Source organism: Littorina saxatilis, linkage group LG7, assembly GCF_037325665.1.
Source record: "Littorina saxatilis isolate snail1 linkage group LG7, US_GU_Lsax_2.0, whole genome shotgun sequence".
Lineage (NCBI taxonomy): Eukaryota > Metazoa > Mollusca > Gastropoda > Littorinimorpha > Littorinidae > Littorina > Littorina saxatilis.
Window position 1 is genome coordinate 43,242,210 of NC_090251.1, and position 14,735 is coordinate 43,256,944.

Here is a 14,735-nt window from a genome sequence, read left to right on the forward strand (position 1 = left end):
TCTGGGTTGATAATCGGGGATTAATGTAGAGTTGTATCCTCTTAGTCAGGTTTGAGGCACAAAGTTTACGAGGAAAACATATATATGTTTGTGTGTGTTGTGTGATGTGTGTATGTATGTGATCTCGGTTTAATAGCTGTCACGTCATGGCTGATCTGACATTTACTTACTAATATACGGGACTTCCCAGACTGATTTTATCACTGCATTAGTCTAGCCATAAGCAGGCACACAGCAACTAACAAGAACACAAACAAAGACAGACAAACGTATAGGCACACAGTACAGCCTCGTAATCACCCACACCGTCACACACACACACACCCACACACACAAACACACACACACACACACACACACACACACACACACACATCAACACCGAATCGCGCCACACTCACAAAAGCTGAGACCTCTATACCAAAATAACTTTTTGAGTTGGTTGTTATGTTTGTATCGAAAGTAATACAGTTAGACACTAAAATCCGGAGAAAAAAAACCTGAAACAAGCAAACGGTGGTACAAAATAAAAACGTATACAAATCTTCACGAAAAAAACCCAAAACCACGCATAGACATTATGCCCACCACAACCATAGAAACAAGCAACCACACACAAGCACGTCACTCTGATTCAGTCAAGTTTCCGTCATTGTCCTTATTTTAGTATGCCTCTTTAATTAAGGCAGCACTAACTTGGCATAGTGACCCGCTGGTTTGACACTGCACAGGGCTTCCGCATTCAAGTTCACCGTCAGAACTGAAACAAGGTGAGCTGGGTGTGTGGTGATGAAGGTCAGGGGGGGGGGGGGGGGTTGCATGACAGGTGGGTAGCCGGAGGGAAAACAGGATATAATTGGGAGATGATGAAGGCGATAGTATAAGCAAAATCTGACATGTGTGACAGGGAGGGAGAGCGAGAGAGAGAGAGGGAGACAGACAGACAGACAGACAGACAGAGTTTCTTTTGTTAACTATTCAGTCTATCAGTACCAAATTTGGCAAGATGGTGTATGATGACAAGGCCCCAAAAAACATACATAGCATCTTGACCTTGCTTCAAGGTCAAGGTCGCAGGGGCCATAAATGTTGCCTAAAAAACAGCTATTTTTAACATTTTTCCCATTTTCTCTGAAGTTTTTGAGATTCAATACCTCACCTATATCTGATATATAGGGCAAAGTAAGCCCCATCTTTTGATACTAGTTTGGTTTACCTTGCTTCAAGGTCAAGGTCACAGGAGCTCTTCAAAGTTGGATTGTATACATATTTTGAAGTGACCTTGACCCTGAACTATGGAAGATAACTGTTTCAAACTTAAAAATTATGTGGGGCACATGTTATGCTTTCATCATGAGACACATTTGGTCACATATGATCAAGGTCAAGGTCACTTTGACCCTTATGAAATGTGACCAAAATAAGGTAGTGAACCACTAAAAGTGACCATATCTCATGGTAGAAAGAGCCAATAAGCACCATTGTAATTACTATGTCTTGAATTAACAACTTTGTGTTGCATGACCTTGGATGACCTTGACCTTGGGTCAAGGTCACATGTATTTTGGTAGGAAAAATGTGTAAAGCATGTGAGTCGTATGGGCTTTGCCCTTCTTGTTTTCTATGAAATTTGAAAACGGACATGTACCAACACATCCATTCGTACCGTCAGCCATCAAATATAGTTTACTGTGCCCTGACAAAAGTTTCGGGCGTAAGCCTGCGTCAGTAACCGAAGTACCATAATAATCGAGTCATTTGATCTGTTAATTGCTTAAATGATTAGACCTACAACATATCATGGTACCCGCAACAAAGAATTACATTCCCACCTTAATCTGGTCTTGGAATTCTTCCAAAGTTAGGCTAAGTAGTCAGTTTTAAAAATAACAGTCTGGATTTTCCAAGCGATTGTTGCGCGTACTCCCATTATATAAAATGTGCATCCTCACTTCACTTGAGTTGTGCAATTCACCTCGGCTCACCGCACTTCGCATCGTCTCCATGCTGATCAGAAGCCAAGAAAGTATGCTTCTAAATATATAGGTCCCTGGTTTTACAGTTACCCGGAACTGTTATCAATCGAAAATTAAGCAGCGATATAGTCAGAAAGAAGACAAACAAAGCGAAGGACAACATCGAAAACAATAACAAGGACGACGACGACGACGACATCAACATCCCCGTCATCCCAAAACAACATTGAGAAGAAGCACCACCAGTTCCGAAGATCACGAGTAGTACCCGGCTCATCCTTAGCTAGGACCAGCACCGGAACAACTGCCACAACAACAGCGACAGGAGCAGCAGCAGCAGGATCTCCGTTACACCAGAGACATGTATAGGCAGGCACTGAAGATGACTGGACCTGCTGCTATTTGGTTCAGGGCTTCCGGTAGCGGCCTGGCTGATCGCAGTTTTCCAACATGGTTTTTCTATCAGCAGGTTTGTAAGGGAACTTATTTACACCATGTTTGTTTCCTTTCTTTTCCTTTCCTTTTTTTCCTGTCAATTCCTTTCATTTTTGAGTCACTTGAGAAAAAGTGACTCTATGTAATCGGTCAGTGTTAGTCTGTCCGGCCGGCCAGCCGTCCGGCCGGCCGGCCGTAGACACCACCTTAACGTTGGACTTTTCTCGGAAACTATCAAAGCGATCGGGCTCATATTTTGTTTAGTCGTGACCTCCAATGACCTCTACACTTTAACGATGGTTTCGTTGACCTTTGACCTTTTTCAAGGTCACAGGTCAGCGTCAAAGGAAAAATTAGACATTTTATATCTTTGACAAACTTTTCTCGGAAACTATCAAAGCGATCGGGCTCATATTTTGTTTAGTCGTGACCTCCAATGACCTCTACACTTTAACGATGGTTTCGTTGACCTTTGACCTTTTTCAAGGTCACAGGTCAGCGTCAAAGGAAAAATTAGACATTTTATATCTTTGACAAAGTTCATCGGATGTGATTGAAACTTTGTAGGATTATTCTTTACATCAAAGTATTTACATCTGTAGCCTTTTACGAACGTTATCAGAAAAACAAGGGAGATAACTAGCCTTTTCTGTTCGGCAACACACAACTTAACGTTGGGCTTTTCTCGGAAACTATAAAAGTGACCGGGCTCAAATTTTATGTGAACGTGACTCATTGTGTTGTGAATAGCAATTTCTTCCTGTCCATCTGATGCCTCATATAATATTCAGAACTGCGAAAGTGACTCGATCGAGCGTTTGCTCTTCTTGTTTTCCTTGTAATTCCTTTTCTTTCCTTTCAATTCCCTTCCTTTCAATTCCTTTACTTTCGTTTTAACTCCTTTCATTTCAATTCTTTCCTTTAAATTCCTTTCCTTTCCTTTCAATTCCTTTCCTTTCCTTTCAATTCCTTTCCTTTCCTTTTGATTCCTTTCCCGGCTTTCGTTTTAACTTCTTTCATTTCAATTCTTTTCCGTTCAATTCCTTTCCTTTCCGTTCCGTTCCTTTCCGTTCCGTTCCGTTCCGTTCCGTTCCGTTCCTTCCTTTCCGTTCCGTTCCGTTCCGTTCCTTTACGTTCCGTTCCTTTCTGTTCCGTTCCTTTCCGTTCCGTTCCGTTCTTTTCCGTTCCGTTCCTTTCCGTTCCGTTCCTTTCCGTTCCGTTCCTTTCCGTTCAGTTCCTTTCCGTTCAGTTCCTTTCCGTTCAGTTCCTTTCCGTTCAGTTCCTTTCCGTTCAGTTCCTTTCCGTTCAATTCCTTTCCGTTCAATTCCTTTCCGTTCAATTCCTTGACTTGGACTTGGACTTGGACTTGGGACTTGGACTTGACTTTTTACTTTGAAACCAAATTAGAATGTTTTGCTCACTTAGTCATGTTTACTTTTCTTTACTTTAAATCTATTTAACTTTACTTCAAAACGCAGTTTGAGCGTTTCGTTCCCTTTGTAACTTGAACTTTATTCTACTTTTTGACTCACATGCGAAGCAAAAGTGAGTCTATGTACTCACCCGAGTCGTCCGTCCGTCCGTCCGGACGTCCGTCCGTCCGGAAAACTTTAACGTTGGATATTTCTTGGACACTATTCAGTCTATCAGTACCAAATTTGGCAAGATGGTGTATGATGACAAGGCCCCAAAAACATACATAGCATCTTGACTTTGCTTCAAGGTCAAGGTCGCAGGGGCCATAAATGTTGTCTAAAAACAGCTATTTTTCACATTTTCCCCATTTTCTCTGAAGTTTTTGAGATTGAATACCTCACCTATATATGATATATAGGGCAAAGTAAGCCCCATCTTTTGATACCAGTTTGGTTTACCTTGCTTCAAGGTCAAGGTCACAGTAGCTCTTCAAAGTTGGATTGTATACATATTTTGAAGTGACCTTGACCCTGAACTATGGAAGATAACTGTTTCAAACTTAAAAATTATGTGGGGCACATGTTATGCTTTCATCATGAGACACATTTGGTCACATATGATCAAGATCAAGGTCACTTTGACCCTTATGAAATGTGACCAAAATAAGGTAGTGAACCACTAAAAGTGACCATATCTCATGGTAGAAAGAGCCAATAAGCACCATTGTACTTCCTATGTCTTGAATTAACAGCTTTGTGTTGCATGACCTTGGATGACCTTGACCTTGGGTCAAGGTCACATGTATTTTGGTAGGAAAAATGTGTAAAGCAGTTCTTAGTGTATGATGTCATTGCTAGGTTTAGTTATTTGACCTTGACCCTGAAGGTCAAGGTCATGTCAAGGTCAAGCATGTGAGTCGTATGGGCTTTGCCCTTCTTGTTCTTACTTCACTTTACTTTACTTTGTAACGAAACTAGAATATTTTTCCTGCTCTTGGTGAATAGGGCCTATCTTTTCTTTTCTTTGATTTATTTTACTCAATTTCGAAACGAAGTTAGGGCGTTTCTTTCGCTTAGCAACCTTCACTTTAACTTTACGTTACTTTACGTTAAACTACTCTGATTTTCTTTACTTCGAAATGAAATTGGAATGTTTCGCACACTTGAGTCAGTATTAATCCGTCAGTATTATTCTGTCAATTTGGTTCTGGGTTTTCTGGTTTCTTTCTTTGTGACGGAGTTTGATTTTTTGTTTCTTTGGTCGTTTTTTCCTTTCAAAAGTTAAGGTTACGTTGATTGCAGAGACTAGCACACACTAAAGTCAAGCCAGTTTTAGTCTATGCCGGTGAGGGAACAACCAGCAAATCTGTTTGCGAAGTGACTGCGTCGCTGAGAGGATGTCTCGCCCATCCTGTTGAGTCTATTTACCATGAAGAGATCGCTGAAGGTAAGTTTTAAACTAGCTTTGCATGTTGCGTGTCCATTTAAACTGTTTTCTTTAATGGCAATGCCAAAAAATGAGAGAGGGAGATAATGAGCAAGAGAGACCGAGAGAGAGAGAGAGAGAGAGAGAGAGAGAGAGAGAGAGAGAGAGAGAGAGGCAAAGAGGTATGAGAGAGAGAGAGAGACCGAGACACAGACGAATAGACAGACAGACAGAAAGACAGAGACAAAGAGGTTGTTTGATAGACTTATTGATTATTTTTTATCAGATCAATGGCATCCCTTTAGGTACGCTTCATAAAAAGCATACATTTTGGGCTTGTTAAATACTCACACTCTCTGAGATTTTCTTTATACATGAAATGAAAAATTTAATATTTTTACCTGCAACCTTGTTATAGAAAGACATGTATGTTTTGTTTCGTGCTTTGATTCCTCTTTTGCTCTTTTTTTCCCTTTTTATTTCTTAATTCGTCTTCTTCTACACTACATTTGGGTGTGCACGTTAAAGATCCCACGATTGACAAAAGGGTCTTTCCTGGCAAAATTGTATAGGCATAGATAAAAAAAATGTCCACCAAAGTACCCGTGTGACTTGGAATAATAGGCCGTGAAAAGTAGGATATGTGCCGAAATGGCTGCGATCTGCTGGCCGATGTGAATGCGTGATGTATTGTGTAAAAAAAATTCCATCTCACACGGCAAAGATAAATCCCTGCGCCTTGAATATGTGCGCGATATAAATTGCATAATTTTTTTTTTTTTTTTTTTTTAATAAATAAATCCCTGCGCTTAGAACTGTACCCACGGAATACGCGCGATATAAGCCTCATATTGATTGATTGATTCTAATTCTTCTTTTACTTCTCCTCCTTCTCCTTCTGTCTTTTGTTTATTGAAATTGGTTTAATTTAAATATGTGTAATGTTAAACTTGTGGGGTCCTGATTTGGCCTATATGGCCCGCTGGACCCAAAAAGCAACAATCAATCTCCTTCTGTCTACTCTTTTTTTAATTTTTTTTATTAAAGGCACAGTTCTTCCCGTGTAAACAATCAGTACAGCCTTTGCTTGGGATAAGACCACACATCCACCTGGACACATACCAAATACCAACAGCCTGGGGGCTTTCTGCGCAGAGTTGGACTCTTTACATTTAGTCAAGTTTTGACTAAATGTTTTAACGTAGAGGGGGGAATCGAGACGAGGGTCGTGGTGTATGTGCGTGTGTGTGTGTGTGTAGAGCGATTCAGACTAAACTACTGGACCGATCTTTATGAAATTTGACATGAGAGTTCCTGGGTATGAAATCCCCGAACATTTTTTTCATTTTTTTGATAAATGTCTTTGATGACGTCATATCGGGCTTTTCGTGAAAGTTGAGGCGGCACTGTCACGCCCTCATTTTTCAACCAAATTGGTTGAAATTTTGGTCAAGTAATCTTCGACGAAGCCCGGACTTCGGTATTGCATTTCAGCTTGGTGGCTTAAAAATTAATTAATGACTTTGGTCATTAAAAATCTGAAAATTGTAAAAAAAAAAAAAAAATTTGTAAAACGATCCAAATTTACGTTCATCTTATTCTCCATCATTTTCTGATTCCAAAAACATATAAATATGTTATATTTGGATTAAAAACAAGCTCTGAAAATTAAATATATAAAAATTATTATCAAAATTAAATTGTCGAAATCAATTTAAAAACACTTTTATCTTATTCCTTGTCGGTTCCTGATTCCAAAAACATATAGATATGATATGTTTGGATTAAAAACACGCTCAGAAAGTTAAAACAAAGAGAGGTACAGAAAAGCGTGCTATCCTTCTTAGCGCAACTACTACCCCGCTCTTCTTGTCAATTTCACCGTGGCTGCCTTTGTCATGAGCGGTGGACTGACGATGCTACGAGTATACGGTCTTGCTGAAAAATGGCATTGCGTTCAGTTTCATTCTGTGAGTTCGACAGCTACTTGACTAAATGTTGTATTTTCGCCTTACGCGACTTGTTACATTTAGTCAAGTTTTGACTAAATGTTTTAACGTAGAGGGGGGGGAATCGAGACGAGGGTCGTGGTGTATGTGCGTGTGTGTGTGTCTGTCTGTCTGTCTGTGTGTGTGTGTGTGTAGAGCGATTCAGACTAAACTACTGGACCGATCTTTATGAAATTTGACATGAGAGTTCCTGGGTATGAAATCCCCGAACGTTTTTTTCATTTTTTTTATAAATGTCTTTGATGACGTCATATCCGGCTTTTCGTGAAAGTTGAGGCGGCACTGTCACGCCCTCATTTTTCAACCAAATTGGTTGAAATTTTGGTCAGGTAATGTTCGACGAAGCCCGGACTTCGGTATTGCATTTCAGCGTGGTGGCTTAAAAATTAATTGATGACTTTGGTCATTAAAAATCTGAAAATTGTAAAAAAAATATGTTTTTTATAAAACGATCCAAATTTACATTTATCTTATTCTCCATCATTTGCTAATTCCAAAAACATATAAATATGTTATATTCGGATTAAAAACAAGCTCTGAAAATTAAATATGTGACCCTCCACCACGAAATGAGTCGCATGTCACCTCGCGCGGTTCTGCGCTAGGCTTGATATAAGTCCGGATAGTGTATGGTAACAGTGTGAGGGTCACCTTAGTCACAGGCTTATAACTCAAACAGTTTTCGCTCTTTTCTAAATCGGTTTTCACCACTGGATAGAGCATAAAAAAACTCTTTAGGAAAATGTAAAAATATGAAAATCATGCAAAGGTGACATGCGACTCATTCCGTGGTAGAGGGTCACAATAAAAATTATTATCAAAATTAAATTTTCGAAATCAATTTAAAAACACTTTTATCTTATTCCTTGTCGGTTCCTGATTCCAAAAACATATAGATATGATATGTTTGGATTAAAAACACGCTCAGAAAGTTAAAACGAAGAGAGGTACAGAAAAGCGTGCTATCCTTCCCAGCGCAACTACTACCCCGCTCTTCTTGTCAATTTCACTGCCTATGCCGTGAGCGGTGGACTGACGATGCTACTTTGATGACTTTGGTCATTAAAAATCTGAAAATTGTAAAAAAAATATGTTTTTTATGCGGTCTTGCTGCGTTGCATTGCGTTCAGTTTCATTCTGTGAGTTCGACAGCTACTTAAAGGCATATGTACTCGATGACTATACACGCTAATTGCTTTACCAACAGCTGGAGACATGCTAAATTAAGTTCCCTGCAAAATATTGTGGTCTAGGACCCCTTCAATGTTGAGATATGTTAATTTTCATTTTGATCTGGATCGTCCTATTTATAGATTTGGCAACACATGTAACGTTGATGCAAGGGAGCTAACACCGCGGCTTTGTTGACATCCTCACTTTTTCAGAGGCTAGAACAAGCTGTAATGCATGTATTATGGTCCGCGCATGGTGACATATCGTCATTATATGGTCTTATGGTGCGTTTGACATCGATTATGGGCAAACTACACTTTGTAAACACGGGAGCGCGTACATATGCCTTTAACTAAATGTTGTATTTTCGCCTTACGCGACTTGTTCTCTCTCTGTTGGCAGCGTGTAATGCAGCTGGTTAGAAATTAGAGTATTATTTTGCAAAGTGTGTATACCAAAAGTTTGTCATGAGCTGCTTTAGGGGCTGTTTAGGGTGTGGGTTGGTTTGATATTTCCTCCTTGCAGATCAAATCTGTATTCATTTTTGATGTTGTGTCTTATTTTTTGAAAGGAAACATGCAGACTGACTGAACGCATATCTATATATATATATATACGACTAGTGTCTGTCTGTCTGTCTGTCTGTCTGTCTGTCTGTCTGTGTGTGTGTGTGTGTGTGCACGATGCACGGCCAAAGTTCTCGATCGATCTGCTTCAAATTTGGTGGGCATATTCAGGTACACCCGGGACAGGACACAACCTGGTCGATATTTCAACACGTGCTCTCAGCGCGCAGCGCTGAACCGATTTTGGTTCCACCTGAGCTACCCGGGCCCCCATACCGACACACCAAAGCCGCTAGACCACATCACAACGCCAAAGTTCTCGGTGGATCTTTTTCAAATTTGGACACCGTATTCAGCTACACCCCGGACACAATATCATCGATGAGATATTTCAACACGTGCTCTCAGCGCGCAGCGCTGAACCGATTTTGGTTTTTGTGTTCATTTCACCATTACAAGTAACTCTTCCTTATCTTCTCCAGTGTTTTGCGTTTATCTCCCTTCCTTCGTGTGGCTTCAATCCATATTCCCGTTTCTAAGTTACTATTTTTAGAATGTCACTGCGCTGTCCAGAACGCTTCCCTTGCACCCGTAAGTTGTTCTTACTGTCAAAGTGAAAAGGTCGAATCAATTTATAGCCACGCGAAAAATACACTCTCACCTATCTCTATATATTTATAGATATAGATATACATATATATATATACGGCTTCTCTGTGTGTGTGTGTTTGTGTGTGTGTGGGGGCAAAAACCTGTGTATTGTAGAGTTCTGTTTGTGATGTGGTCTAGCGGCTTTTGTCTGTCTGAATGTGCTGGCATTTGAGAAGCCACAACAGATAATATAGGGCTAAGAAATAAGCTCTAAAAATCTCAAGTTGTTCTTACTGTCAAAGTGAAAAGGTCGTATCAATTTATAGCCACGCGAAAAATACACTGTCACCTATCTCTACATATTTATAGATATAGATATACATATATATATACGGCTTCTGTGTGTGTGTGTGTGTTTGTGTGTGTGGGCAAAAACCTGTGTATTGTAGAGTTCTGTTTGTGATGTGGTCTAGCGGCTTTTGTCTGTCTGTATGTTCTGGCATTTGAGAAGCCACAACAGATAATATAGGGCTAAGAAATAAGCTCTAAAAATCTCAAACCCGTTTGACAGGACTTCGCCTTCAAAGGTGATTGTGGTGAACCGCCACGCTGTCTGTCTCTGTCTCGCGATTCACCCCGGCGAATTCACCATTCCCAGTAACTCTTCCTTATCTTCTCCAGTGTTTTGCGCCTTCGTGTGGCTTCAATCCATATTCCCGTTTCTAAGTTACTATTTTTAGAATGTCACTGCGCTGTCCAGAACGCTTCCCTTGCACCCGTAAGTTGTTCTTACTGTCAAAGTGAAAAGGTCGAATCAATTTATAGCCACGCGAAAAATACACTCTCACCTATCTCTATATATTTATAGATATAGATATACATATGTATAGGTTACAACACGAGTGGTTTTTTATATGGCTTGTATTTCAGTCAAGACCCAGCGGATGAATATCATCGGGAGACACGAGCCTTTGGCGAGTGGCTCTCGATTGATATTCCCGCTGGGTCTTGACTGAAATACAAGCCATATAAAAAACCACGAGTGTTGTAATCTGTATATCCCATTCTACCATCAAACACAAAGTGTAGACTACTAGCGGCACTGTTGCGATCTGTGGACTGTAAAACTGTGGTGCCAGCGAGACTTAGCCCTTTTGCAACCTTAAACTAAGTGACCGTCGCTGAAAAAATAAAACGAATGAGTGCATCGATAAGTACGCGGTAACACTACTTTCAGACCATTTAAAAGCTTTAAGTAAAGGTTCATAAGATGCAAGAAAGTAATGAAGTCGTATAGAAATTAACTTTAGTTGAAGCGCACAATTCTTTTTTTTTTTTGCGTTTCAGGTCGGCAGAACGGGCAAAACGGGTTTGGGACCCATTTGGCTTACTCGATTCAGAATCGATTCCACGTTGTTTTTCTCGAACGTGTGTAATTAGGCTTATTGACAGAGAAGCAAATTTTAGGGAACAAATATGTAGGTTTAGATTTAACCATTTGCTCCCTATTTGAAATGTATCTACGTTTTGCGAGTGTGTTTGCATGGATGAACTTAAACTGGTATGGGTATGAGGAAAACGCGACCGACACGTCTGTCACCGCCGATTGATTGCATTTTGAAGGAATATGACTGGATTACGGAAAAATACACACATGTTAAGTTCTCGGATACCTTCATCGCCAATGTGGACTTACTGCAGAGCCAGGCAAAAGAGTAGACTTGCTCGCAAAACACGTGAAACAGCTGATGATAGCGAAGCCCAACCGTGCCAGGTAAGGACGGTCTGACAGATTCTCAAAAGTCGTCTGCTAACGAAGCAAGGGGAGGGTACTCGTGTTTCTGTTTTGGTTCGCTAGCATCTGGTTATCTTGTAAGTTGAATGTTCGTTTTTTTCGACCTGCATTGCTTTCATAATGAAAGAAACGTTTGCTTATTGCATCTCATACATCAGATCAGTTCTGAGATTCATTTTTGCGTGCAACTGATATGGTTTTCTGAGCCGTGCAATACGATTTTGGAACTTCATACAAATGTGTCACATTGTTCGGCGCGAGGTCAAAGGTCGGGAGCAGAGTAGTTCTTCGCCCAAATCGGAATCTGCACTATCATATATTTTTTTGAGTCCATGATGTATTTATTGAGCTATAAAAATACAACATATATACCCATACTGAAGTAACAGAGACAAAGAAGGGAGGTCATGGGATATATATATATATACGGCTTCTGTGTGTGTGTGTGTGTTTGTGTGTGTGTGTGGGCAAAAACCTGTGGATTGTAGAATTCTGTTTGTGATGGGGTCTAGCGGCTTTTGTCTGTCTGTTTGTTCTGGCATTTGAGAAGCCACAACAGATAATATAGGGCTAAGAAATAAGCTCTAAAATTCTCAAACCCGTTTGACAGGACTTCCGACGCCTTCAAAGGTGATTGTGGTGAACCGCCACGCTGTCTGTCTCTGTCTCGCGATTCACCCCGGCGAAGCCGGGTATTCCTTGCAGCCTTGGCGTCACTCTCGATCCAACTCTCTCTTTCCAAAAACACATCTCTAACATCTGCAAGTCCGCCTATCTAGAGCTGCGCAAGATTAGTTCAGTCCGTCACTACCTCACCACTGATGCAACCAAAACGTTAGTGTGTTCTTTAGTCCTCTCAAAGATAGATTATTGCAATTCTCTTCTGGCCGGTCTCCCTAAGTACCTTTTAGATAGACTTCAAATGATCCAAAATAACGCTGCCCGCCTGGTCTTCAAATCTTCCAAGTATGAACACGCCACACCCCTTCTTCACTCTCTACACTGGCTGTCTATCACTAAAAGGATCGAATACAAACTCTCCTCTCTTTCTTTTGCCGTCGTTTCTGGTTCTGCCCCAGAATACTTGTCAGAACTCCTCAATCTCTACACCCCCTCTCGTCAGCTTCGCTCCGCCGCCGACACTCGACTCTTCCGACTCCCCACAGTGCAAACAAAGACATGTGGCGAGAGGTCCTTCGCCTATCAAGCCCCTGTGACCTGGAATAGATTACCTCTGCCTCTCAGACACACAGATTCTCTCACTACATTCAAGACAAATCTCAAAACACACCTCTTTCAGCGCAAGTGATTTTCCCCTCCAGCATCTCCCCACCCACCCCATCCCGCCCCACCTCACCCCCTACCTAGTGCCTAAAATAACGTGTATATATATTTTCTGCGCTTTGTGTCAGCACTGTTTGTGTGTGTGTAAATAGTACTGTTGACACGTTTTTATATAGAAGCATATTGTGGTTTTTGTGCTTAGGCTGTGTATTGGACTGTCACTGTATGCCTGCATTATTAGTTGTCAGTAATTATTACATGTGCTGATTGTTCTCTTTGCCTGCGCGCGTATAGTATGTTGGTTATGTTTGGTCATAGTATGTTTGTTTATGTTTGGTCGTTATTTTTGCCTGTGCGTGTATTGTATGTTTGGTCGCCGTTTTCTTTGCCTGTGCAGGTATAGTTTGTTGGTTATGTGTGGTCGGTTTCTTTGCCTGTGCGTGTATAGTATGCTTGGTCGATGTATGTATTGTAAAGCGCTAAGAGTAGACATTTTTCTAGAATAGCGCTATAAAAGTTTGCATTATTATTATTATTATTATTATTATTCCTCTAGTACATATAAAATATATATACGGCTTCTGTGTGTGTGTGTGTGTGTGTGTGTGTGTGTTTGTGTGTGTGTGTGGGCAAAAACCTGTGGATTGTAGAGTTCTGTTTGTGATGGGGTCTAGCGGCTTTTGTCTGTCTGTATGTTCTGGCATTTGAGAAGCCACAACAGATAATATAGGGCAAAGAAATAAGCTCTAAAATTCTCAAACCCGTTTGACAGGACTTCGCCTTCAAAGGTGATTGTGGTGAACCGCCACGCTGTCTGTCTCTGTCTCGCGATTCACCCCGGCGAAGCCGGGTATTCCTCTAGTATATATATAATATATACACACACACACACACACACTTCATTTGATATGATTACACCTGTATATCTCATCCTAGCTGTACAAATCGACCTGCAACCTGACACTAGCCGAGTTGAGTTACTGTCGTGCTTCAATGAACGTGTATAGGGGCAGACAAAAAATTGGGCTAGACTTTCCTGTCTGCCTTGTTTAGTCTATGCACACGACTGGCCGTGTGTGTATGTTTGCGTGTGTATGTTTGTGTGTGTGTGTGTGTGTGTTTGTGTGTGAGTGTGCGTGTGTATGTGTGTGTCTGTCTGTAGGAATATAAAGTTGTACAGGAAAAGAACAGGTTGAGAGGAAAAAACTTAAGAGTTCAGAAAATCAGTTCAACAAAACGAGCGATTTAAGTGGAATGGCTTTATTTCATCAGTAACACGGGGCCGGCACTAGACATACATGACAACTTGAGGCCACAAGACAGAGACAGACCAGTAAACAGACATGTCACCAAAAACATTTCTGTCCATAAACCTCTCCCTAGTTGTAAACAACAACAACAACAACAACAACAACAACAACAAAAACAACAACACAAGAATGTCTTAACTGTATTCTTGCCAATGCGAGTATTTACCACAGGCAATTAACTGACAGCAATTGAGTTACTAAAATACAATGATCCCAGTGCTTTAAAAGTGTAACAACATAATTATGTGGGTATACTTCTTGAGGATATCTGCCTGTGTACTTATCTAAACATAATTTTAGGAGAGGGGGTGGGGGTTAACTTGTTCGGTCTTTCTTTTCTTCATTTCTATTCTTTTTTGTGCTGTGTTTAAGCTGGATTTTTTTGATTTTTAAAAAATTATTTTGCTTTCTTGCATATTTGTTAAACTTCATTACTGTTACTATTGCTGACATGGGAGAGGTCTATGACAGACAGATGGAAAAAAAAAATTAAATGATATCAACAACAAAATCTGTGAATATTATTAAATGGAAATCAATAAAACATATATAGAAACTTTTGGCAACAGTTATTAAAAACTAACTACATCTGTGTGAACATGTCCAATCCATTGTGCATATGCAGATGCAAAGTAACAGATAAAAAATAAATTAATTAAAAAAACAAAAACATTAACTCTTTTTATAAATAACTAAATTAAAATGATTCAGAGTGATATAATAACGGAGAAGTGGTGGTCCGAATCAAACGTGAA

The 14,735-nt window shown here is 40.3% G+C and overlaps 2 long non-coding RNA genes across 2 annotated transcripts; both read left to right on the forward strand.

Annotated features, from left to right (window-relative positions):
• The first annotated feature begins 826 nt into the window (after window positions 1–826).
• Window positions 827–7,130, forward strand: LOC138971519 (uncharacterized). Its single transcript, XR_011457277.1, has 3 exons — window positions 827–2,445; window positions 5,129–5,273; window positions 6,300–7,130. It is a non-coding gene; the product is annotated as an uncharacterized lncRNA (long non-coding RNA).
• A 32-nt stretch (window positions 7,131–7,162) lies between these two features.
• On the forward strand, window positions 7,163–14,104 carry LOC138971521 (uncharacterized). Its single transcript, XR_011457278.1, has 2 exons — window positions 7,163–13,028; window positions 13,068–14,104. It is a non-coding gene; the product is annotated as an uncharacterized lncRNA (long non-coding RNA).
• The last annotated feature ends 631 nt before the right edge of the window (window positions 14,105–14,735 follow it).